The sequence below is a fragment of the Hypomesus nipponensis genome, chromosome 25 (genome assembly GCF_054491055.1).
Source record: "Hypomesus nipponensis isolate SF chromosome 25, ASM5449105v1, whole genome shotgun sequence".
NCBI lineage: Eukaryota > Metazoa > Chordata > Actinopteri > Osmeriformes > Osmeridae > Hypomesus > Hypomesus nipponensis.
Genome location: NC_140385.1, coordinates 9950787 through 9975132, shown reverse-complemented (window position 1 = coordinate 9975132; position 24346 = coordinate 9950787). Strand labels below are relative to the sequence as shown.

The following is a 24346-nucleotide window of genomic DNA, read 5'->3' as shown; positions in this document are numbered from 1 at the left end:
CTCATTGTGCGCCGTGAAACTCCTAGTCTTGTTCCTGGAACAACAAAATGGCTTCCCACGCACGCAGACAAGTCTGCCCAGGCCCGTTTGACCCCATGACCATTGCAGGAGCGCATGATAAGGCCTCGAATGGTGAACTCATGACATCGGTTGGCTACATCATTGTAGCTCTATTGCTAACTAATTAGCATATTGAGACCGCACATGCCATGCTGTGCTCACAGGAAGGCTATGCTCTGACACGACTGCAGCGTGTTGATTGGAACATTGAGGCATTTCCATTTTTCCACACAATACATGTTTGCACAAACCGTATTCAAATGTCAATCGAGAGCACAATGGTTTGGTTGGTAACTGTTTCATGTGGTGTCATTTCATGAGGTTCAAAAGATTACATGAATATACATGGAATGGGAGTCCACATATTAAGGTTAAGATAGTTTTAGCAAATAAGCTGCCTATAACAATGTTCTAAGCATCAATGCTGATCTGCTACAGCAGTTTTATCCCTGTGCATAATGATTATGGATATAATCCACAGACAATGTTTATATCCTTTGTAATGGTTTTATCTTTGCCCATTAGGCCTTTATGCTGCACTTTGCACAGTAAATATAGAAATATTCCCATTACTAAATGTCTAAAAGATAACCACGTTTCAAAAAGGTCAATTTGCAAATACAAAAGAACATGTGCAAAGAAATAACTTAATCACAAACAATCAAAAAACATCTAAAAGTGACTTGGATGAGATTATGTTTGCATTTTTCCCTCTCTGCTACCGGAATCTCAATCCCAATCTGAAACGTTTATTCATCAGTCTTGTGGTGCCCCCACTTTTGTCCATAATCTGCATTCCTTTGGTGCATGACATTTTCAGATTGCGTAATCTAGTTGTTAATCCCAGTCCAAAATCCATACTAGATTACAATAATCAGATTGTGAAAGGCAGACATTACTGGGGTTAACTGAGTAGGGATTTACGTGACCTAACAAAAAGAGTGTAGGTGTGTGGGTTGGGTGTGTGTGTATGTGTGTGTGTGTGTGTGTGTTCACCACGCCAATATCTAATGAATATTGCTTCTGTCTTGCAGACATAAGTAAACTAAAAGTCTGAAGATGATGACTTGGCAGTAGGTCATTGTCATAGTAGCGAAATGTGGAATAAACCAGAGTCAAGCATCCCTTGTGTCAGGTAAAGTCGCTGCCCTGTGAATTGGGGACAGATGCCGAGATGAAGCCAAGACAACTTGAAAGGATGAGACATCACCAGCCACATGAGCCCAGTTGATATATTCAAGGCGGCAACCCTATCACCGCTTCCCCTGTCATCAACCTCAGCAATGTGCCCTTTCTTCGGAGCTCTGCGCCCAAACTGTCAGAAGAAATACCGAAAGCTAGTCCAGGGAGTGACAGAAGCTGCTGCTCTGACAGGGGGACAATGAGACGACCACGAGCCACGGACGTTCAGACGTCCCCTTCGCTCTACCTCGGGGTTGCGTGTGCGTGCGTGCGTTGTGGGGAGTTGTGGCGAGGGAGTTGCGTGTGAGAGGGGGTGCGACCCAATGGCGCACAGCGACGCTGTGTTGGACTTGCACAGCTACACAATAGCGTTTACTGTCCCAAGTGCTGCTCGAAATGACACGCACTCCTCACAGCTCCCCTCCCAAGTCTCGTTATCACAGCAGCCTCATTTGCTTCCTACTGAAGTGTGTGAGCGGAGCGGTGTAGACAACGAGAACCACCGAGGAAGCATGTCTCTGGAAATGCACTCCCTTCTTTTTATGAGTGAGATTTGGACAGGATTCGACACCCAGAAAGTATAACACCCAAAAACCTCGAAAAAGAGTTGCCAACTCTTGTTGTTTTCGGAGGAGCCTTGATGATGTGTCTCTCTCTGCTGGCGTTTCAAGGATGCTTGTTCGTTTCGCTTCCCCCCCCCTCTCCCCCCCCCCCCCCCCCATCTTTTCTTTCAGATGAGCCGCTCAACATCTAGAGTCTCTGGTTGAGACGCCTGCATCTACCACTTCAATTAGTCCACTTCATTGCATCCTCAGAGTCTCAACTGAAAACTTTTTAATCAGTGTTGTTGTTTTTCTTTATTTTAGTATGCTGCCAGTGCCAACGGGGCCAGTTGAATCCTGACGGTTCTAATTAATTGAGTTTTTCTGGTTGAAAATCCCCCGTCCCTTCCCCTCCCTTCCTCCAGACGCTAAGTTAGTCAAGAAGGGAAAACACAAACGATGTGGTCTGACAAAAAAAGGTTAGGAGACTAACGAGGACAAAAAAGGGACAGGAAAAGTCGTGTGTCTTGAGCAGAAAATTGCCTTTTCATCCACCAGGCTGATTTGTATCTGGGAGAGGGACAGGGGAATAGAACGCAACAGTGATAGCCCATCGGTCAGTTGTAATGGATTTGGTATTGATCTGCTCAAGTAATATCTGGTGAGCTCGACTCAATATATCCAGAACTACAGAATATCTGCTTTTGAAAATATTAAAGTGTGTCAACCTCAATGTATTGAATTGTTGTACTCGGGTCAGGTTGCGCTGAATGTTTGCAGATGTTTAAAGGGATGCAAAAATATTTGACAAGTCACTATGATCTTGCAAAAGCCTAAAGGGATGTTTGCACGGTAATTAAATACCACAATGGACTTCTAATGAACAACGCCCGGTGTGAAAACCAACAAGGAAACAAGTCTCCCTCAATGCTGCTTGACTGTCAAATACATTTAGCTACCACGATACTGACAACCTCCTTTATAGCTAGCACCTTCCAGTCCACAGTCTTCAGGTGGAAGGAAGCGGACATCTGTTTTCTCAAACACCTGTTATTTGACAAAACAACATGAAAACACTGGTTGTTAATGGCGGGGCACAAAGGGAGAATCTTTATAACATCCCAGTTAATAACATCATTCTGTGCAATCCACCAGGCCGAGTTTCTGTGCTCGTGTCTGTAGACTTTGAGCAGACACAGATAGGGCTGTCTTCCATCATGGTTTATGTTCTGAGGGAATCAGATGGTGACCTGGGTTCCTGCTACATGCAGGCCGTGACCCAGGTGCTGCTGTTGCCAAGCAGAACATCTAGTATTCCTACAAACAACATGTCACAGATCAGTTCACAGCTTAGACTGCGGGTGACGTAGCTCCAACGCAATGTGACGTGCAATTTGTTCCGACAAGAGACTTGGTTTGCTTTAGTTGATCAAAATCCACCAAATAGTTTCCAGCTTTTGCTGTTTTATGTCTACACACTGACACACCCGAATGAGCTTACCTTGCACAGCTCTGGAGAATATGTGGTCTCCATACCGAGGCTGGTGGCAATCACAGACTGTCGTAGTATCCATGGTGAAACTTGTACGACAGCCTGGTTGAATCATGCATCGGCATGTCAGAAAGCATCCAAAGTCAACCGTTTTACATGTTTGGTTACGCAACCGTTTGCAAGTGATTGACACTCTGACGGTGACTGCCACCCACTCCCTGAACCAGTAATGCAGAATAGCAAGTTTTTTTTTCCCCCCCGACAACACTGTGCGTCAGGCATTAACGGCGTCAGGCGGCGTCCGTTGAATGTGAACACTTCTCAAAACACGGCCAAAAGCTGTTACTTAAACCGCGAGCAAAAAAAAAGGAGAGAAAAAGAAGAGATAAATCATTCGTTCAAAAAAGAAGTGCAAAAGGAGTTTGAGAGTCCTCAGTGTGTTTGGTATTACGTTTCCTGACACCTGTTGTTGAGGCTTACAGTATCTGGGTATAGCGATAACCGCCAAGTCACCACCTACAATTAGTTCCAGTTGCCCCATCTCTCTCTCCCATGCAAATGAAACTGAAGACGTTTCATTAGGCAGGAATGAGCCCTATACGCGTCATACAATGCAGCCCCAACAAAGTGTAACCCGATCTTCAATGTTATCTGATGGGGGCATGCTAAGTATGATGTTACCGGTCACGCCTGCTTGAATCACTCCTACACACACTGTCTAATAAACGAGGGATAGCTTTTCAGGGTTAAACACGCGGGCTCAGATTTTCTAGTATGTTCCATGGATAGATGGTATCAGGATAACAAGCTGGGAGGAGGGAGGGTTTGAACATGATGGTTTATGATGGGAGATGAGATTGTGTTTATGCTAATGGTTATCACACCTAAGATGAAGTTGAATATTAATTAGGGTCTGAATACCTGTTTTGAGGAAATGGGACATTTGCTTATGAATATTGTGACCTACGCAACACAAACACATGCACACAAACACATACACAAACACACAAAGGAATAAAATGAATCGCCATTACCATTATTAAATGTATGAATACACACAAAGGGCTGAATTACGTTGTCACACCAGGGACAAAATGGAAGCTCGCAAGCGTAAAGTGAATAAATGCAGCTACTCAGTATGAATGCTAAGGAAACCTGCCTCGACACAGTGTCTCTATTATAATGCAAAGCTCAGGCCTATCCATTTTCCACTCCCATTTTGCTCTCCCTCTTTCAATCTTTTGCTCTAGTACTCCCCCTCCACCTTTCTCTCTCCCTCTCTGTCTCCCTCCCTCACGCTCTGTCTCCCTCTCTGTCTCTCTCTCTTTCCCTCTCTTTATTCCTTTGTCTCTCACTCTCAGTCTCTCTCTCTCTCAGTCTCTCTCAGCATATCTTACCTAATGCGGCACAAATGGATCTCAGAGAGAAAAGGGATATTGTGGGATGGAGAGAGAGGGGAGCGGACAGGGTTGGGAGTAGTAGCTGGAATTTCAAGATCATGAATTGTTATAAGTGCCCCCGCCGGAGAGGGCAGGTGGGAGGGGGGGTTCGAGCTACAGCCTGATCAGCTCTGTCACCACGGCGCGTGAGGTAGTCAGGTTACCATGGTAACCCTTACCTGTTGGCCGTTCCGTCGCCCTCTCTCCACGGGTGACCGGAATGCTGGGCACACAAGCCCTGGCACCAGACTCCAGGGCCGAGGAAGGCGCCGGAAGGGGCCGGAAAAACCATCCAAGTGAAACGCATTTATCCCTCTCCTAATCTTTTTTTTTCATTTTATTTCATTTTATTTTCCTAGCCCTTCATCTAAAGTGCTGAAAATGTTCTGTGCAGATGGAACGATGAATGCTAGCAAAGCGATCCGTGGTTTGATACGAGTGACTTCACAGGAAGGCTTCAACAAAACATGAAGAGACATATACAGTCTACAAGTATAATGTTATGGAACAGGTCAATACAGCTTATGGGTACATTATAGCTGACTAAGTCAGTCTCCTATGGACGGCGATTGGATATTGGCTGAACAGTGGCTGTGATGGATGTGCTATAGAGGGAACATGACATCATCATGAGAAAGCTTATGCAGCATGTACGCACGCAAATGGATTTTTTAATGAGTATGATCAACCTAGTACATCCATGTCTATGATGGCCCTCCCTGATTGGATGGACTTGGAGACGGTGGAATCTGATTGGCTCCCACCTTTTAAACTCGGGTTCATTTGTTTTGTGAGTTAACAGCACACGGTCAAAGGTCAGCGCTGGCAGCTAAAAGCAGAACAGCTTGTCGAGCGTGCGGACAATCAGGGTCACAGTCTGTTAGACATGTAACAAAGCCAAACGGTCTCACTAATTACTTTTGTAATCTGATATGGCATTTTGGCACAAGGCCTATAGCAAAGTGACTGACGTCTGACAGACCAACCCTCAAAGCTGAGCACGGTCCGAGTCAATGGCTTCTCCTTTCTTTTCTTTTTACCCCCCCCCCCCCTTCTGTCTCTCCAACTGACTGGCTGAGGTCTCAATCTCCATTTTGTCTTGGAAATATTCCCTCTCTCTCTGTTTGCATATTATTTTCTATTCAAACCAGACTGGTCCGCCTGAAACCAACTCAAATTGAGCCCTTGAGTCACAAACCCATTCAAATCCATTCAAAGGGCCGCCTGTCAACACAGACACTTCACTCGGAGCCAGTTCCAAGGAGAAAGAGAGCGAGAAAGAGAGAGAGCGAGCAAGAGAAGAAGAAGAAAAAAATGCACAAATAAAAACAGCAATTTGGGCGAAGGCTTTCAAACGGGGGAACCGAGAATTTAAACCTGAACAACACACATCCCTATGGTGCATAAGTTTCAATGTCATTATCAGTTACAATGTGATGTATTTGAAAGATAATGGAATGTGAAAAAGCTTTTAATCTACATAGGCTTATTTCAAGGCCGATATGTAAAACTCTCCCACAAAGCACAATGAACACTCAATGAAAATTTACATCACAATACGCTGCTGTTATTTTTTTCCCATTAATTACCGTGTTATGTTTTGGCGCCGTAATGAAAGCCGGCTGGATGTTACCCGCAGAGTGGGATAGGCTGTGAACGAACGGGTAACTGGAGGTACGACTGCGCTCTGCATTATAAGCAACGACTGTGGTCACCACCTCGGGGAATTCAAATCGCTTCCACCTGGCCTACACTGAGGTTCAATTAGACAGGGAGGAAGGGGAGGTGGGGAGGGGGGGCTGAAGGAGACGGCTGGAGAGAGAGAAAAAAACGAAATATGTAAAAGATAAGTAATGTGTGTTTGTGTTGTGGGGGGGGGGGGTGCTAGGCGTGTGTGCACACACGACTTGTGTGCAAATCACACACAAACGGTTAAAGGCGAGTACCACACAGTCTGAGGCATTACCTCAGGGGCCAAGGTTCGATTCCAGCCCGGGGCCATTTCCTGCATGTCCTCCCCTCTCTCTCTCCCTCTCTCTCCCTCTCCTAAAATCATATACCACTGGCAGTGTGGGAGTTGTGATAGACTCTCATACTTACTTACTGACTAACGGGGCCACATGGTAAGCATACTTTAATATACTCCAATCCACTCATGCTTTTTGGAGTCTTTCACCTCTATAAATGCCTCCATATCTCACCATCAAAACAGGGCGAGGTTTATGAAAAAAAAAAAGAAGAGATGTTGAAACAATAACTGACCACAGATAACTCCAAACGTAGTCACCTGGTGTCGGCACACCTCCCTTACTAACAGATCTGGTTGAAAAATGGTCAAAGGTCTAGGGTGAAAGTTCTTTTGTATTATCTAATGGCTCTAGACAGGGTTGGTGGGTCGGTCTTGCTGTTTGTGAACCTATTGACCTGTCTGCTCAATGGAGCTCAATGGGAATGTAAAGGAGCCATGATAACGATGGCAGCTTTTGGCTGGCTAGGTTTTAAGGCAAACATGCCGCAAGAAACCTCTGAACTGTGGAAACTCGGTGGAATGTTGCTCTGAAATAAGTTTTATTTCCTGATTTCCGTTGTAAATCTGTGTCAAGTCTGACCACAGAGAAAGAGCGAAACAATGTTTGAAGCACTGGGCAACCTTGACTCTCTGGCCACTATAATAGCATGTCAGGCACATCACGCTTCAAATCACAAACCACAACATTACCCTTGTGCTCTCTAGCTTGTACAAATCCAACTCCTCACCAAATTTTCTGAGATAATCATCTATAATTAGACACTCTGGTGCCAGGGGCAGGAGGGATGTCTACTGCGTAGAGAAAAACAGAGAGAGAAAGACAGAGAGGGACACAGCAGCGAATGGAGGGGAGAGAGAGAGAGAGAGAGAGAGAGAGAGAGAGACAGAGAGAGAGAGAGAGAGAGAGAGAGACAGAGAGACAGAGAGAGAGAGAGACAGAGAGAGAGAGACAGAGACACAGAGAGAGAGAGAGAGAGAGAGAGAGAAACAGAGATAGAAACGGAGAGATAAAGACAGAGAGGGACACAGCAGAATGAAGGAGAAAGAGAGAGGGAGAGGGACAGAGGGAGAGACAGAGAGAGAGGGAAGGAAGCGGGTGTGGAGAGAGAGCAAGAGAGTAAGAGAAGCTGAAGGAGTGAAACAGCGAGAAAGAAGAGAGAGTGAGAGAGAGAGAGAGAGAGAGAGAGAGAGAGAGAGAGAGAGAGAGAGAGAGAGAGAGAAAGAGAGAGAAAGAGAGACGAAAAGGAAGAGAGAGAGAAAGAGAGACGAAAAGGAAGAGAGAGAGAAAGAGAGGAAAAGGAAGAGAGTGCAAAGGATAGGCAGCAGCCTCTTGGCTAAGAAGCAGGAGTCTTCAGACACTGAACTAGAAGTGTGATGAGACTTGAATTGGTCGAGGGAGAACATGCGTTGGCCGAGTGGTCTCTGGCATGGGGTCCAAGGAACCCTGAGACATGTCTCTCCTGCTGAACATTTTACACCTGAGGGCACAGTGATACCAGAGTAATTTTAATATCTGACTGTCTTGGCTGTGCTCCAAGCTGGGTGTTGAAATTCAATTCGGAATTCAATTTGAACTTCTAGTTTTGTAATACGGTGTTTTAATCTCATAGCGTTTTAATCTCAGAATGGAGATTTGATTCTCTTCTTGAATCGACTTCTTAAAATTTTTATTTGAAACATGGAGTGTTAATTGAACCCAATGTCTTGCTTTTCAGTTGCCCCGTTTAGATTACTGAAACACAAAACACAGCCGTTTAAGATATAGCCTACTTGTTTCATTTAATTAGATGCTGACTACTGCTGCTAATTATGTCATTAAGCCCCCAATCTAGAATACAAATCTGCAAGCACAATGGTTTAAAAAAATTGAACCAAAGAACAGTCACTGACCATCACACCGACAACGATTAAGCCATCAAAGTCATTCCCCATAGCCTAGTACTGTTAGTGTGTGTGTGTGTGTGTGTGTGTGTGTGTGTGTGTTTGTGTGGCACAGGCACACTAGGGGCAGTTGTACGAACCTTACAGTGTAGGAAACGTGTACGAGCCAATGGCTTCTGACTGAGGATAAACAAGTGCTTCGGTTTAACCTCTGTGACATGACGCCAGGGAGCGAGTCCACCACGAGGGTCTGGCCCAGTCGGAGGATGTCAAACTCAGAAGCTATGACCGTAAACCACAGCCTCTACTGCCCTGGGATGAGAGCCAGACCAGCCACCAGCTGCACCAGGGAATCCAGATGCAGCTCTTAGATTCTAGTCTGGGGAGTCAAGGGAACGACACTAACGCTAATAGGGGCCAAGATGGATAACCTGAGATGACTGTCTCGGAGATTAACGACAAGACTGATGGACAGAGAAGGGGAATGACTATAGAGAGCAGAGTTGCGTGTATTATTATGAGACAGAAATGGAAATGATCGTGGTGCTTGTAACAGGCACACAAACACCCAGGAGCTTTCTTCTCTCTCCGTTACACACACACACAAACCAGCAACATGAACACACACACACACACACACACACACACTCTCAGTACCGCTCCTCATCGCTTTGAGTGGCATGGCCTCAAGACCTAGGCCAAATCTCATAATTGCTCTCCGTCGAAATGTTCGCCATCCGCTTAAAGCCACGGCAAATGAGCATGGCTCCCTTCAGCCTGGCCATCTGATTTGAGATTGCCTGCCGTTTATGCCGACAGGATAAAGGAGGCCTCTCGCTTGATAGCATTGGACCTCGAGATCGATACCGTGCTAAAGCGTATCAAACGGCGAGGAGTTCTCAACGAGCAACCTGCATTTCATGGCGTCAAAGAGATTGGCTTTCGGACTGCAAGAGGCCAGTGGGCTTGGACTTTACACGCAATGTGATATCGTTAACCCACCAAAGGAGTGGAAGAACAGGAAGGGTTGTGTACAACTCGTTTTCTCGTCTGCTCTTCTAGTCGAATCAAAAGCATTTTAAGACTTTGGGTTTTGCCAAAAAGCACTGCTGGGTTCACATATGGTGTCACTCCATTTCATCTCAGGAAATTGTTGGCGGGAGATCGGGTCGTCATGCTGAAAACCACTGGTGTCAAAACATTTTTGTGTCAGTGCTTCTAGACTGTCGTCCTCTCCACCCTCGGCCATCCACCCTTCTTTGATCCCTCCCTCCCTCCAACTGCCAACCCCCCTTGATGTGGAAATGTGGCCCCTTTTCTGGGGAGTCCCATTGGCTGGTGCACTCCTCTCACAGTGGGGGTGGTCAAAGCTTTTATGAGGGGTACTTTCACCCCCCCCCCCCCTTCCTCCCCTTCCCCTCTTTTCCTCAATCCTTTCCTGGATCAATCTGAGTGGGTATATTACTTGGCCGTCGCAATGGCCCGTCTGGAGTGGGGGGTAATCTTTAAAGTAAACTCGGAAACTCAAACACCCCCCTCCGCCGCCCACTCCTCCTCTCCCCCCTACTCCCCTCCCTCCATTTCTCCAATTCCCTTTCCCTGTCTTCCAAGTCAAAGTGGGCCAAGGAGAAAAATCGAAATCAAAACATTTCGCAGGCCTCTGTGCGGTATGGGAGGGTGTCTGGTGGGGGACATTCTATTGTGGAGCCAGAAGCCTCTGTTGACTTCTTGGCAAGCGGGCGTTGAGAGAGGGCCCTGGGACAGGCTTGGAGTCTGGCATGGCTTTCCCTGGAACGGTCGGGTTAGGCACAAGGAAAGGAAATGAGCGTGGTGTGTGTGTGTTTGGGGGGGGGGGGGGGGGGGGGGGGGTAGGTGGGGGCAGGTGGGGGCAGGTGGGGGGGTGGGGGGGAGGTTGTATTTCTGACAGCCATCCAACACACACAGATACTTCAGGCTGGTGAGTCTAATAACATCATCTGTGAGGGACATTACTCGAGGATTGAGCATTTATTACCCAATATGTCCATTAGGGGAGAGGGAAAGTCTTTCAGTAGGGGCCCTCTGGTCATCATTTTAAGCGTTTTGGACAGAACTCAGTGTGCGTTTGGCAAGCTGAGACAGGACCGGGCAAACTTTATTATAAGACTGGTTTAGAGAACGCAATTGATGAGAGTTCATGTTCACATTTGACAACTAATACTATTTGAGTACATGTGTGTAGTCAGCCACTCGTTCATTCTTGCAGCTAGTATTATGATTCACTGTTTGACAGTGTGGTTTTTCATGTTGGTGTGGTTGGACGGAATCCCTCGCATGATTCCAAAATACCTGAGATGTGTCACCTTGGTAGAGATAAGGTATTCGCCAAAGCAAACTACCATGGCAAAGTCAAATGAATTCCTTCAAATACTGGTCCTTGCATTTTCTTTTTTTTTTACTGATGCCTTGTTTTGGCCACAAGCATTCAGCATTTCCCCTATTCCCATTGGGTGGTATCATTAGCCCAAGGCAAATTGGTTGTAATTGCGAGCAAGCATTCTCACTTAGGTTCATTAACATAATAAATAGCATTCCCCACAAATGTTTTTTAAATAAATGTGTCCCACTCTGGTAAACCAAGCTGTGATTTGAATTGGATTACCATTTCAGAATAAATACTTGTTCTAGCCCGGACTGGCCCTGGAGATTAGCATTCACCGTCCCAAATTCCGCCTAGCGCCAAAACTCTTTCCAGTAGGTTTTCTACCCCACCTCCTAGACCTGTGAGAATGATGCCACCATTATTCCATCAGGAATCGGGGATTTCATGCTCTGGTGGTCCAGTGCGAGAGGTGTCACGAGGGTGATTGATGATGCTAAAGTACATTCCTGCTTCTGTGTTCTATTGTCTGTTGAGGTGTTTGAATGGGGATATCAGATTTGAGAGGAGGCCTACCCGCTCATGTTCCAATTCCCTGGTAACCAGACAAAGTGCTTAGATCATTACAGCCTAATCTAGGAAGGGATGGAGCAATTGTTTAAACTATCTGGCTCAATGCAGAATCAGATATCGACAGAGAGCCATTTAGCTTTTTTTTTGTTCTTTGGCATGAAGGGTTTTTGTGTGTGTGTGTGTGCGGGTGAGCACTCGCGTGCACGTCCGTGTGCGTCTACAGTTGAAAGCGTTGCGATGACTCGAGAACCTTACGAAAAAACATTAATTGAGAATCAAAAACAAGTTATTTGTCAGCATCTGGCTTTCTCTGGGGAAAGGATGTGACAGAGGTTAATGCAGTTTCATGACTTTTGAGATGTTTTGCACAAATTGGATGTTCAGATTGCGGCGGGATAGAAGATTAAAAAACACATTTCTTCCCTTTATTGCGATATTGAGTTCTCAATGTGTCTTGTTAATTGTATACCACCGCGAAAAAGATAACGCACAACATGATCAATAGCAGTGTGACTGTGTTACATAACTAATACGTCTAAAAGCCAATGAAAAATATGACAATATTTTTTGGTGCTTAGCTTTATAAAAAAGAAGAGATCCAGTTCTCTGACTGTGTATTTGAGAATGTGTGGACATAAGTGTATTTCATAGTTTTGAGATTAAATATTTATGCTGGGTGCCATGGCACCACTGATGAAGGCCATCTACAAATCAATAATAAATTACTATAGACTCTATGTAAGTCTGAAAAAATGAAACACTTAACACTAAGTAGCCTGAGGCATCAATACTTTTAGACCAAAGATAGAGTAACACAGACTTCAGGTCTCAGATCCATTTCCCACAATGTTGAGAATGTTGGGAATTCCTTCTAGAAAGGCAGACAACAGAATAATTTTACTCTGGTGTCAAACTGCTTGCATTGTGAGAGGCCAAGCCTGTTGATATAGGATACATGTGGTCTCCGCAAGCCCTTCTGTGGGTAAAACCTGCTAACGTGCTAAATGTTTACACGTTAAAAAGATTGTGTGGTCTACTCGCCATTGATATATGTGTGTGTGTGTGTGTACGCCCACAGTATTTAAATGTGTGTCTACAGTATTCCAGTTTATCTTTAAGAAAACCTGGCCAAGAAATATGCTCGAGAATTCGGGATGTTCTATCATTGTCTTGGCATCTTTTCTGCGGGTTGTAATAAATACTTAAACTCCAAGCTGACAACACAATGGATGGCACAGAGTCAGAAAGAAAACAAAATACACCCTACCAGAGCAAAACATTATTCCCTATTAATATGCATATATTCAGAACCCACTGGCTTTGGAGTGAAAATCATTTTACCCCAAAAGCGTATGAATTTTTCTTGACCCGAAAACACAAATTCCTGCTGACAGTGGTTGGAGTAGTAAGTCATATTTCATATCAAGCAGAGAAGCTCGAGATGTGAAATGTCATGCTGTGTCCTCTCAGAGACAATAGAGATGATATAAGGAAGCCTCCAAAGCATCTTAAACATTTCTAGGGAACCATCTACAAGTCAATAACAGCATTCAAAATGTCCTCCCAATGCATACATTTTTTTGCCATTGAAAGTCATTTCAGGGGTCAATAGTTATCAAGAAACATGCCTGAGTGACAGGGAAAACGGCAGACTCTGTAGCTTCGTACATAACTATCTGCTTGAGCAGCGGTGACCATGGAAATAGCTAAATATCTCTAGTGGCTTTATTGATCTGTTCCTCTGTGGCAAACAGCAAGGCTAAATGGAGGTGCTTGAGGTACATCGACAGAGAACCTGTGTAATTTGAAAGGATATGAGATGTTTCAGCTCGGCCTGAATGGAAACATAACGTTTTCAAATGGATGTCTTTGGTTGCCTACAAGCAGAGAAGAAATACTATTCCAGAATATGCCTATTTTATCAAAGCAAATAAAAAAGTATGGATTTGTTGTCTTAATAAACTGAGATGAAATGCCAGTTTTGTGCAGCAACGAGGTTTGGCAATGCACCTCCTTCAGGCAACAATCTTTACGAGAATTGCTGGCCAAATACAGTGTGTATACCATGGAAGTGACTTAGGAGGCTGTATTTTACATTTCTAAACAGGATGATTCTTCAAAGCAGGACATGCAGTCTAGTCTTTGTGCAAACCCAAAAATCAACCCCCTTCCATCATTTTTTTTTATCAACGAATGTTCCATTTCAAGCTAACGTAATCAAAGATAACTTAGTTGTTGGATACTCAAAGGGTTTGGCAAAAACACAGGGTTTTGTGTCCTGTTTAAATAATTGATAAAAATGAAGGTCTCGTTTGTTAGGCTCCTCACTAAACAAATGTAACACCGGAGACAGAGAGCTAGAGAATGGAGCCAAAAACCATATTAGTGAGTCTTCTGTGGTTCACCTCCGGTGAATGTATGTGTTTGTATGTGTGCGTGTGTCTATGAGGGTTTCGGAAAAGGTTCCTCCACTAAATCTAACAGTGTTTAGAAATGGAAGACTATGGCCAATATTGCAGTGTTTCCGAGACAGGATTGTGTGGTCGGACAAACTCCATCTGACCACCCCTCCCTTGTTCTGGAACCCATAATACGTTTCAATGGTTTGGCAACTACACACTAGCAATATTCGCACCACGGACAAAGCAATGGCAAAGATTTACAACATGGAATAAAGGGAGTCTGTCGAATGGCCAAATATAAAAAAGACCACACAGCTCTTTTTGGAAGTGTTTTGCTACAAAGAGAAAGTCTATTTCCATCTCCCTTCCTTCATTAAGGTTCATATAAACAGTGAAATGCATTATGGGGCGCTGAATATTAACAATGCCCCTCCCTGTTCTCTCAAAAGACATCTTCCTTTGTGCACTGAACAGAAAACACCTCCATCCCCCTTGGGCAAGGACCCTAAGCAGTGTCCCAGGGGAAGTCCATTGTACCTGAACACACCTTGCTTGTTATGAACAGGGTATGAGATTTGACTTTCTTCGAGAAGCGGGTGAAGAAGCTGTTCAGTTTTTAGCCGTGGAAGAAAAGCACAGCAGCCCCTTCCAGTCAGAGCATAAACTGCAATTTATGTTGAGAACTTATGCAAACCAATATATAAAGTGAGCATTGGTTCAAAGTTTAGATAAAGATATAAATAAAGTTTTCCGTTTTTTTTTTTCTTCCCCCCACCGTCTCCTAGTTTATGTTTGGCTGGAGTGTGTCTATTTAGCTAAAAGCACAAGAATGGTCTAGGGCCGTTCTTCAAAAATTGATGACGGTCTTGAATAAATTATGCAAAGTTTTGTCCTTGTGCCAGGCAATGCATCTGCTGAATAATAATTATACGAGGGACTCTGGGATACGAGGACGCAGGGTGCACACGCCCACCATCCCTTGACCACTTGCCGATCGAGGACAAGAAACAGAGGGAGAGGGGGAAAGAGAGAGTCAAAGCTAAACAGAGCGAAGGAAGGAACCAAGTACGGACAGGAGGGAGGGGCAGGAAGTTTGAAAGTTGGTAGGTTGTCAAACAACAAGCTCTTCTCACACAGTCATCTCATGAAGACCCCGTCCTTATGACTGTATCATTTCACTTATCCTGATGCTCGATACACAGGCTAGATTAAAGTTGAGCAAATCATTATACTAAAAATTCATTGACAGCATTGGCACCAGAAATATTGCTGGTGAATGAGCAAGTAAATTTGCAATCCATTACTGTATTGTCATGTTTAGTGGCTTGGAACCCTCAACATTTACGAGGGTTTCATGTAAATTCACAAGCACTGGTGGCAGATAACTCAATGAAAAACAATATGAAATGTGTTCACTCCAGGACAATCCAGAGCACAGGGAAACAAAGAGGAATGTTAAGCATCCGTCAAATGAACTTATCTCATATTCTAAATACTAACATTTAGCAATTTAACACACACTGTGAACTGTACCCGGTTTTTACTTGACATTTACCAGTCAGATTTGCCTAAGTTATCTTTTTCGGCAAACTAAAGTTTACAATATCAATTAAGATATCGATTGCGCTGTTGGGTCCTAATTACTTATATGGGATGGAGAAATGGATGGTTGGTGCCTGTGGACAAACAACAATTATACTGATTGCGAGAATATGGCACTGTAACCAAACCCAGGGTTAGGCCCGGCCAAACACAGGACAGTCCTTTGTTATTTGCCATGCAAATGCAATTACAGCTAATTCAGTGTAGTCCGTTGATTGGGACAGTGGGGTTGCATTTCAGTTGAATGCCATCTATCCAGCGCGGAGAACTGTAAGTAAAGAGACAAGTGGTAATTGGATGATCGTAACCAATCTCTTTTATCTCTCACTAGCGGACCTTGTACAGAGGCGGTCGATCGGCATGTTGTGGTCACGTAAACAAACAAAAAAAGTGGTTGTCGGGTTATTTCCATATTTCTCAATAAGATTGTAAGCATTCATTATGTGTCCACTAAGCACAACATGCAACAATGTTTGAAAGACAGAAAAATACATAGACATTCAAGATTGTGCACATGAGTACATACACAAACACACACGCACACACTGTACACTGGCTCTCTTCATACTGACACACACACACATGTGGTCATCACATAGCCTATTGGAAGCTGTCACACGCTTGGCATGTTCCCCCGTGTGGGCAGATGGTGGAGCACAATTAGGCTCTCTGAATGTCGCCCTGCACACTGCACACAACCCTCGACCTGGACAGGAAATATCTGGCAAACTTGCTTGACCAGCCTCCTCTCTCTCGCTCTGTCGCTCTCTCTCTATCTCTCTCTCTCTCACTCTCTCTCTCTCTCTCTCGCTCTCTCATTCTCTCTCTCTCTCTCTCTCTCTCTCTCTCGCTCTCTCTCTCTCTCTCTCTCTCTCTCTCTCGCTCTCTATCACTTTGTCTGTTTCTCTGTCACTCTCTTTCTTTTGAAACCGCACAACTGAACCTCGACCCCCTCCTCTCCGGCTGCGCTTGGTCTTCCTCCCTGTACTCTTCCAACCTCTCTTCCTTTTTTCACATGGCTCCACCACACTTTATAATTCATCTCCACACACCCTGTCTGCCCTATCATCTCCTTCTCTAACCCCCTCACCCGCTCCCATTTCATCCCTTACTCCTTCAACCCGTTCTTTCTCCATTTCCTCTCCATTGGAATCCATAGTCCCTCATTCTCCTGACTACTACAAACAGTAGAGTGAATCAAATCTCTCTCTCTCACACACACACTCCACCTTCTGACTGGTATGGACAGTAGAATTATATAAAAATCACACACACACACACACACTCACAACCGGATGAGGCATCAACTGCTTAGAGACCCAATTACACTGAACTGAATTTTTCATCCAACAGAATTCTGCAGAAGAACATAATAAAAAGAAGTCGTCACCGAGGAACACAATCGCATTCCAGCTCCATCCTGCGTCGGCACAAAAGGAGCGGAAAGCGATCCGGCGTAGCCGACCGCGCACTGGCCAGGGCCATTAGCGGGGCTGGTTAAATAAGGAGAAACGTTAGCAGAGGCACTGACAGGGAAAGGAAACATCTGTAGCTCGCAGCGGATCCCTGCTGATGTTGCCGGTGGATTGCGCCTTTGATCAACAGGCCTCGAGAATCTTCCCACTCAGACAACGCAGACCTCGGCACGTCGAAACAAACTGACAGCTACATGAGAAAAATCCCGACAGACTCAGACGTACACAAGCGCCTGCAAACAAACAAACAAACAACCCAGAGCCAAACATACGCAGGAGCACACATGCAGACAAAACACAGGTCCCGGATATGTGTCTTGAGTTCACATGCTTTTCTGCACCCCACAGTAGCTTGCTTTGACTATGAATCAATATTTTACAGTTTTTTCGAGGGAACAATCTGTCTGCTCAAACTCACGTTGCAAAGGAAATGAATTTCGAATCAGGCGAAAAAAAAGATCTTCCGTCCATTCAAGACCACATGCCACCCCAGTCTGCCAGCCCTCTACATCTATTGTAACTGTGAGGGCAGGTGAATCACGGAGGCCTGCCACATTGCATTCTTGGACTTTGTGTACTAGAGCATAATACTGGGAGAAAACACTTCACCTTGCACTTTGCCGATCAGAGTCCAACTTTGCACTCCACAGTTGAGAAAGGAGATATGATATTAACCCTCAGCGTGTGAGTCCTCAGATAGGATTCAAAGCTGCATTAACCTGAGACCCGCAAACCCTCGTTCTTCATGACGTCCCATTTCCATGTCTTTATTATTCAACCCATGGAGAACATCCAGTGAGCTTGAGCGCGTGCTAATTCCTAATTGACCACCAGGGCCAAAGTTCAATGCAGGCCACGACCTGAAACTACCCAACAGGGCCAGTCAAGGTCTCAAGGCACAACCGTTTCTCAGCGACGTAAATGATCCTTCTCAAACCTCTTCCTGCTCACAAACGTACCTTTTTTTTCCCTGTCGAAACAAGGGCTTTTCACAAAGAAAGTCTTGGAGATACTGGCGGAACAGCTGCCAGTCACAGGTGTTCCAGAGGTCTCCCTGAGGAGATCCTGGTTAGATATTTTTTCCTACACTGCCTGTCAAACAGTCACAGGGAAAGCAGACAGGGAATAAACAACATCTGAGTAATGATGGACTTTGCCGTTAATCTCCGCCAAAGCCGTGTGGCTGACAACGGCGTGTTTTACACCGGCTGAAGGATTAGGCGTGTACGCTCGCCTAACGGGCAAAACCCACATTCGGCCGACACCCTTCGAGCACACGAAACCGCTGGCGGGTGACTAAACGTCTGTGTTTGCTTAAGGTCGAGTTCTGCACCCCGTGTCGTTGCGACACCGGACACCTGTAGGGCAGGGAATGGGATTCTGGGGGGTTTCAGGGAGAGTATTAGAGGAGCTGATGAATGAACAAGACAGACATGAGTAAACCGGACCAATACTGCTTATCTATGAGCTTGTGTTACACAAAGGAGTTAGATAAGCCATGAGAGCTAGGGAAACAGACCGGGCTTGAGGTGTAGAGGAGTGGGGCCAGTTGCGACAGATCCGGGATGCTTGAAATGTACGGAGAACAGTTAACCATTGACCGAGGAACTGCTCGCAGAGCATTCTTGGTCGTCTACTCACAATCCCCAGACCACACAAAGCATGAAGTCATTATTAGACTCCACCTGCCCTGAGCAGTCACTGCATCAGTAATCAATGAGGATAGTTATGTGGTGTGTCTGGAAAACAGAGGGAGTTCTATGTACAAAGGGTGTGTGTGTGTGTGTGTGTGTGTGCCTCCCTGTGCAGGTGGTCTACACGCAACTGGTGTGTATCATGAAAAAGCATAATTCCCTTACTATTGTTTGTTAAAGTTGTTGTTTGTTGTCTTTGTCAAATCCATGTTACCGTTTAGACAAGATGAGATGTATCAAATGCAATGGATTCAAGCCTTGGTCATGGTAGGAAGCTGTTGGTGATTTACAAAAGGACACGACTGGACTGGCTTTCTCCTTTGCTGTCCAAAAGAACCTAATTCAATTACACACCTCACACAGAAGATACATGTGGAATTGATTTCCTCTATTTGTGTTTTCATTCCATTTCACTGATGTTCTCTTCCAAAATTCCTATTGATTTAGGTTAGGATTGCTTCAAAAGGATTTGCCTCTTCCCAGATATAGACAAATATTTACAGCAAAAAAGACAAGCTGTATATTAAAAAGGTGTCTCATTTCGTAAATGGTAAATCTGCCCGGTAACAGTCCCATTCCATAAACCTCCACCAACACAACCTTGAGAACGGAACCTTGTAACACCACAGGATTGGAAAGCTTGTCCAATATACCAAGGCCTCAATGCATTCTTTCTCTCGAGCAGACACCTTTGTGTCTGGAACACAATATATCAGATTTTCCTTAGATTTGTATCAGTTTGTGTGCAAATCCTACATTTCTGAATTTGTTTTGTAAAGCTATCATAGGATAGGAGTAGTGCATCTAGACAATTGCAGGTTAGACCCAGTACATTCCCTGTCAACCAACTGCATTTGTAGGTCTGGACATGAAACAGGGACAACAGTAACACAAGTGTCCCCAAGGTCCTGTTAGGAGCTCTCTGTTTTGATTAAATATAGTTCATCGCTTCCTCCATTCAACTCCCTTCAGGTATTTCCAAAGCATGCAAAAAAGGGAAATGTATACAATAATTATTTTGTACAAAAACATTTTCATTTTCTCCACCCAATCTGTCAGTTTCCATTCAGAAAAGCACACTTCTGACATCCCCCATTGTTTAATGTACAACAGCAATACTCTACACAGCAGGTTTCTCCAAGGTAAAATAATTGTTTGTGTAAATAGAGAGTGACACAGAGCCTGATTTAATCTGGAGAAAATACAGTCTGTTACAAAATGTCGGCAGAATCGTTTGGAGGGATGGGATCAAAATAGAGAGGGAGGGGAGGGGAGGGGAGGGGAGGGAGGGAGGGAGGGAGGGAGGGAGGGATGGAGGGAGGGAGGGAGGGAGGGAGGGAGGGAGGGAGGGAGGGAGGGAGGGAGGGAGGGAGGGAGGGAGGGAGGGAGGGAGGGAGGGAGGGAGGGAGGGAGGGAGGGAGGGCACTGGTACAGTATCCTCCCCTCGCGCAAAAACATCTTTCTTTGAAAGACAAAGTGTTAAGTTAGGCTACTCTGCGAGCTGTCAATAACGCCGTTTCTCATCCGGCTGTCGCAGTCTATATATTGATGAAGTCATACATCACTTCAGCTCTACAAGACATTATTTCTAATTAAAAAGTAAGCCATAAATTGCCTCCTTTACTGCTCGGCCGGGCTGTAAATACATTCCGGGAGGACTGCGGCGAGTGACGGTGAGATGAGCAGCCCTGGACCACTGGAGGCTTCACGCTTCACATGGGAGGAATGGATTTCCTTTTGCTTGCAGAAAAACACAGCCATCCACCAAGTGTCCAATCTCAGAACGTGGCGGGCTAACGCACATCTCCAGCACGCACACGTACACACATTAGGGCCGCGGATGGGAATACCGTCGAGAGCTATTAATTGCGTTATCCAAAATAACAAAAACGATCCTCGCGAGACTGCGGATCTCCTTGACAACCTACCGAGCAACCGCCGAGCTCGGCTTTCGAACCGTTTCCACGCCGACAACGCGCTACCTCTGATCTGTGCTTGGGTTATGCTGCCATGGTTATGCATGCCTCTGACATCCATCCAAAGGCCTGGCACAGGAGGCAGAGCTAGATACAGCTCCCTGGTCGAGAGCCACATCTCAGGCCACATCCGCAGCCACCAATTTGGACTAGTAAAGAGAGAGGCGCCCAAAGAGCACCACTGGAGACCCCCCCCTTTCCCCCATTCGACAGCTTCTGATTACCCCAGCATGTGTGCTGGTTGTCAGGCACAAGGCTCCCCAGACGCCCCCTCACTGAGTGTCGGTTATTTTTCGACGGGCACTGAGGGACACCTAATCTCACAGGTGTGAGCCAGAGAGAGGGATGTTGAAAGGGGGGGGTGGGTGGTGGTGAGGGAGGGAGGGAGGGAGGGAGGGAGGGAGGGAGGGAGGGAGGGAGGGAGGGAGGGAGGGAGGGAGGGAGGGAGGGAGGGAGGGAGGGAGGGGAGGCACGACAGGTTCTTGACAACCTCTGTGGCAACAAAAGGGGGCGGGGGGGGGACAGGGAGGACGTGTGCACTTTGTGTCGGCCTGCCTGTAGGTTCCACCTCTCCCTCGGTCTCCTTGTGTGTCTCTCTCTCTCGCTCCACTTCATTTGCCCGGCAGAACGAGAGAGACCAGACAGCACGGAGCACATTGACTCAGACTGTCCATGTGTGTGAGTGAGTGTGCGTGTGAGTGAGAAAGTAAGCATGAGAGAGAGAGAGACACAGAGAGAGAGAGAGAGAGAGAGAGAGACACGGTCATAGAAAGACACTGCAGTCCCATTTGTTTGACTGACAGCCAGTCAGGCTCCTTTCCAAAAATGGAGGCTGTGTGTTTGGCACCCGTAGACCTGCAGGCTCCGGGGGGGTCTAATGAGAGAGCTAAAAAGGACAAGGTGGAGTGATCCTCTCTATAAAAAGAGCCAACTGTTATCTCTCCCCCACTTACAGCACTGTCCTCCTCCACCTCCCGTCTCGCTTGAAATCCTGCTGGGGGACACTTCAAACACATCTCCCCACCCTTAAACACCTCTCCCGGATCTTCGGGGTGCACTCAAAGGTCACAGTTTACGTCCCGGGTTACGAAACGTGAATACAAAATGAACAATATGCTCCTGTCGATGCATACGCACATATTGAAGCACACACACACACACACACAGAGAAACACGCTACCTAAGCATAGTTCCATCATGGCGCCCCCAGTCACATAATGCAGTTTCACTGTACATATTGCACTTCGCGCATGCTGCACAGGGATATCTGCTAACCCCTCCGGTTACCACGGGAACATGACAGACATATCATCAGCGGGGAAGAGCTGGTCCGTCATTGCAGATGATGTCAAATTATCGCGGTCGAAAATCTGTTCCGCTCCAACAGCTTCAACCCGTTGGTTTACATTAGAATAAACGGCTCTTGCAAAAAAAAGGGTGAAAGAGAGAGAGAGAGGGACGGGAGGGAGAGAGCTGTCTCCCGACGTTAGCGCCGTCGTAGGGGGGGGGGTTGGGTTATGACGTTACGAAGACGCAAAAACCCTGTCAGGGGTTACGATCCTCTGAGACCTAGCGCCAAGCATGACGGTGCACTCACGCCGCGTGGGACAGTCTCGCCCCCCGCGCGCCCCGGAGCTCCGTCATCTGACTGGACTCTGGTGTCGATGCGGCCCTCCCTTTTCCCAACCCTCTCCCTGCCTTTTGGCCCATCCATCCCTCCCTTCATCCATCCCTCCCTTCATACTCTGGGAGGATATCGCGGTTGGGGGCGGGTCCTCGGGAGCGCTCTAATCAAGCCGAGTGGAAGGCTCCCTTGCAAACGCTCTCCGGGATTGAGGATGTGGGCTCTGACAGAGGGTGAGGGGAGGGGGGGTGTGGGGTGGAAGACCTCCCAAACAGGGCGGCTGACAGTTCACCGTGATGATTTAATTGGTTGATTGCGTGTTTGTCTTCAGCCACAAGCCTTGACACTGAAAATGTGCTGTTTTTGTTTTTGGACATTTTAAACACGGACACTAAACAGACACTCCACCTCCCCTGCCCCCCCCCCCCCCCGCATTCTTTCCTTGTCTTCATGTAGTCCATTTAACAAATGGATTTTGAATCAAAACCTGCATGACCCCACGACGACTTATAGAAAGAATGAGTTAATGGATAAAGTGACGGGCGCAGGAATAAATGCACGAAAGGACGGATGAATGGAGGAACAAAAGAAGGAACGAAAAAGGCATGGGTGATGAGAATCGGCCAATGAAAAGAAGGCACATTAATGGACGTGTACTGATCCCATTTTTCCTCCAACTGGACTCGATGGCCTAGAGTTTAGACAACCAGATCCTGCTGAATCACTGAAGTCGTGCTCTCTCTCCGGCGACGGCGAGCACTGAGACCATGCATACTGTATGACGACTTACGTAAGGAAGTGAGCTGTGGTTCCCTCGTCGCAACAGCACGGCAAACCCTATTTTACGCAGACCCAAGCAAGGCAAGGGCCAACCTGTGTAGACACACACACCCACACACAAAGAAGGCAAGAGCTGAGCAAGCATGAGCGAGAGCGAGAGACCGAGGGAGGGAGATAAAGGGAAGACAGAGAGAGAGAGAGGGTGGGAAGGAGAAGAATGGGGGCGGGGGGGAGGGGGTGGTGGCGGCGACACAGAGAGAGAGAGAGATTTACAGAGAGAGAGCGCCTGAAAAAGAACAATGTTGGGACAATACAGTGCCGTCTGGGGAGGAACAAACTGGAATGTGGCCAGATACAATTGAGAACAAACAGTGTGTTCAAGCACAGGCCACTTGGAAGACAGTGTGTGGACACAGCACTTGGAATCACTACATAAAACAGGCGTGCTTGATAGGCCCCGATCATAATTTCAAGGTGTGGTACCGACTAAATTAAACCTTCAAAAAGGGGTGGTTTTAGAGTGAAAGCCAGCCGAACAGTAAGTGGATTCCTTGTCTTCACAGACGGGTTCAAATGTTTTTCCAGTTTGTTTTGTATTCCATCTGACCCCTATAACTAATTATATTCATGCATGTCTTTGGAACAGCAAGACATCTCTCATTTGCATCAGGGTGACGATGATTGGGTGACATTTTCCGTGGTGACTATCTCTAACTGTGGGAGTCATCGTGATCAGTGAGGACCCCTCTCGCCCTGCGGGACAGGGGTGACTGTAAACATGCCTGACCCAAAATATATCTCTCCCTGTCAAGATAACAATGGCAGGTGCCGCGTGTCAACAAATAGGCCCGTAACATTCTTATCACACGTTTATCAGCCCATTTGTGGTGGGTAGAGACCTTTTTCCTAGCACTGTTGACTGAATTATGAGTTCCTAAATCCTTACAGGAAATCCTTTCTTATGTGTCGATGGGACTTCAGTAAACTACCTTAGGTGTTCACGACACGGATTTATCTGCACTCCATTCAAACGACAATGTTTTGCATCCCTTCTGGCAGTCCCAGACACAGCACCGGCATGGCCAGCCACTAACCCAACAAATGGTTGGGCTTTAAGATAACAAAAACTAACTCTAGGGAGTGCCGTGTCATCATTGCCCCATTGTGGTGAACTGGGCCTTGAAATGTTGACATTGCCTGGACTTGGTGGCTATGCAAAGCATGATGGGAAAGTCG

The 24346-nt window shown here is 46.1% G+C and overlaps 1 protein-coding gene across 4 annotated transcripts in view; it reads right to left on the bottom strand.

Moving 5' to 3' along the window:
• The window catches only part of LOC146222201 (adhesion G protein-coupled receptor L3), a 175958-nt gene that overhangs the window by 123286 nt on the left and 28326 nt on the right, over positions 1 to 24346 (bottom strand). The gene's annotated exons all lie outside the window — the stretch shown is intronic.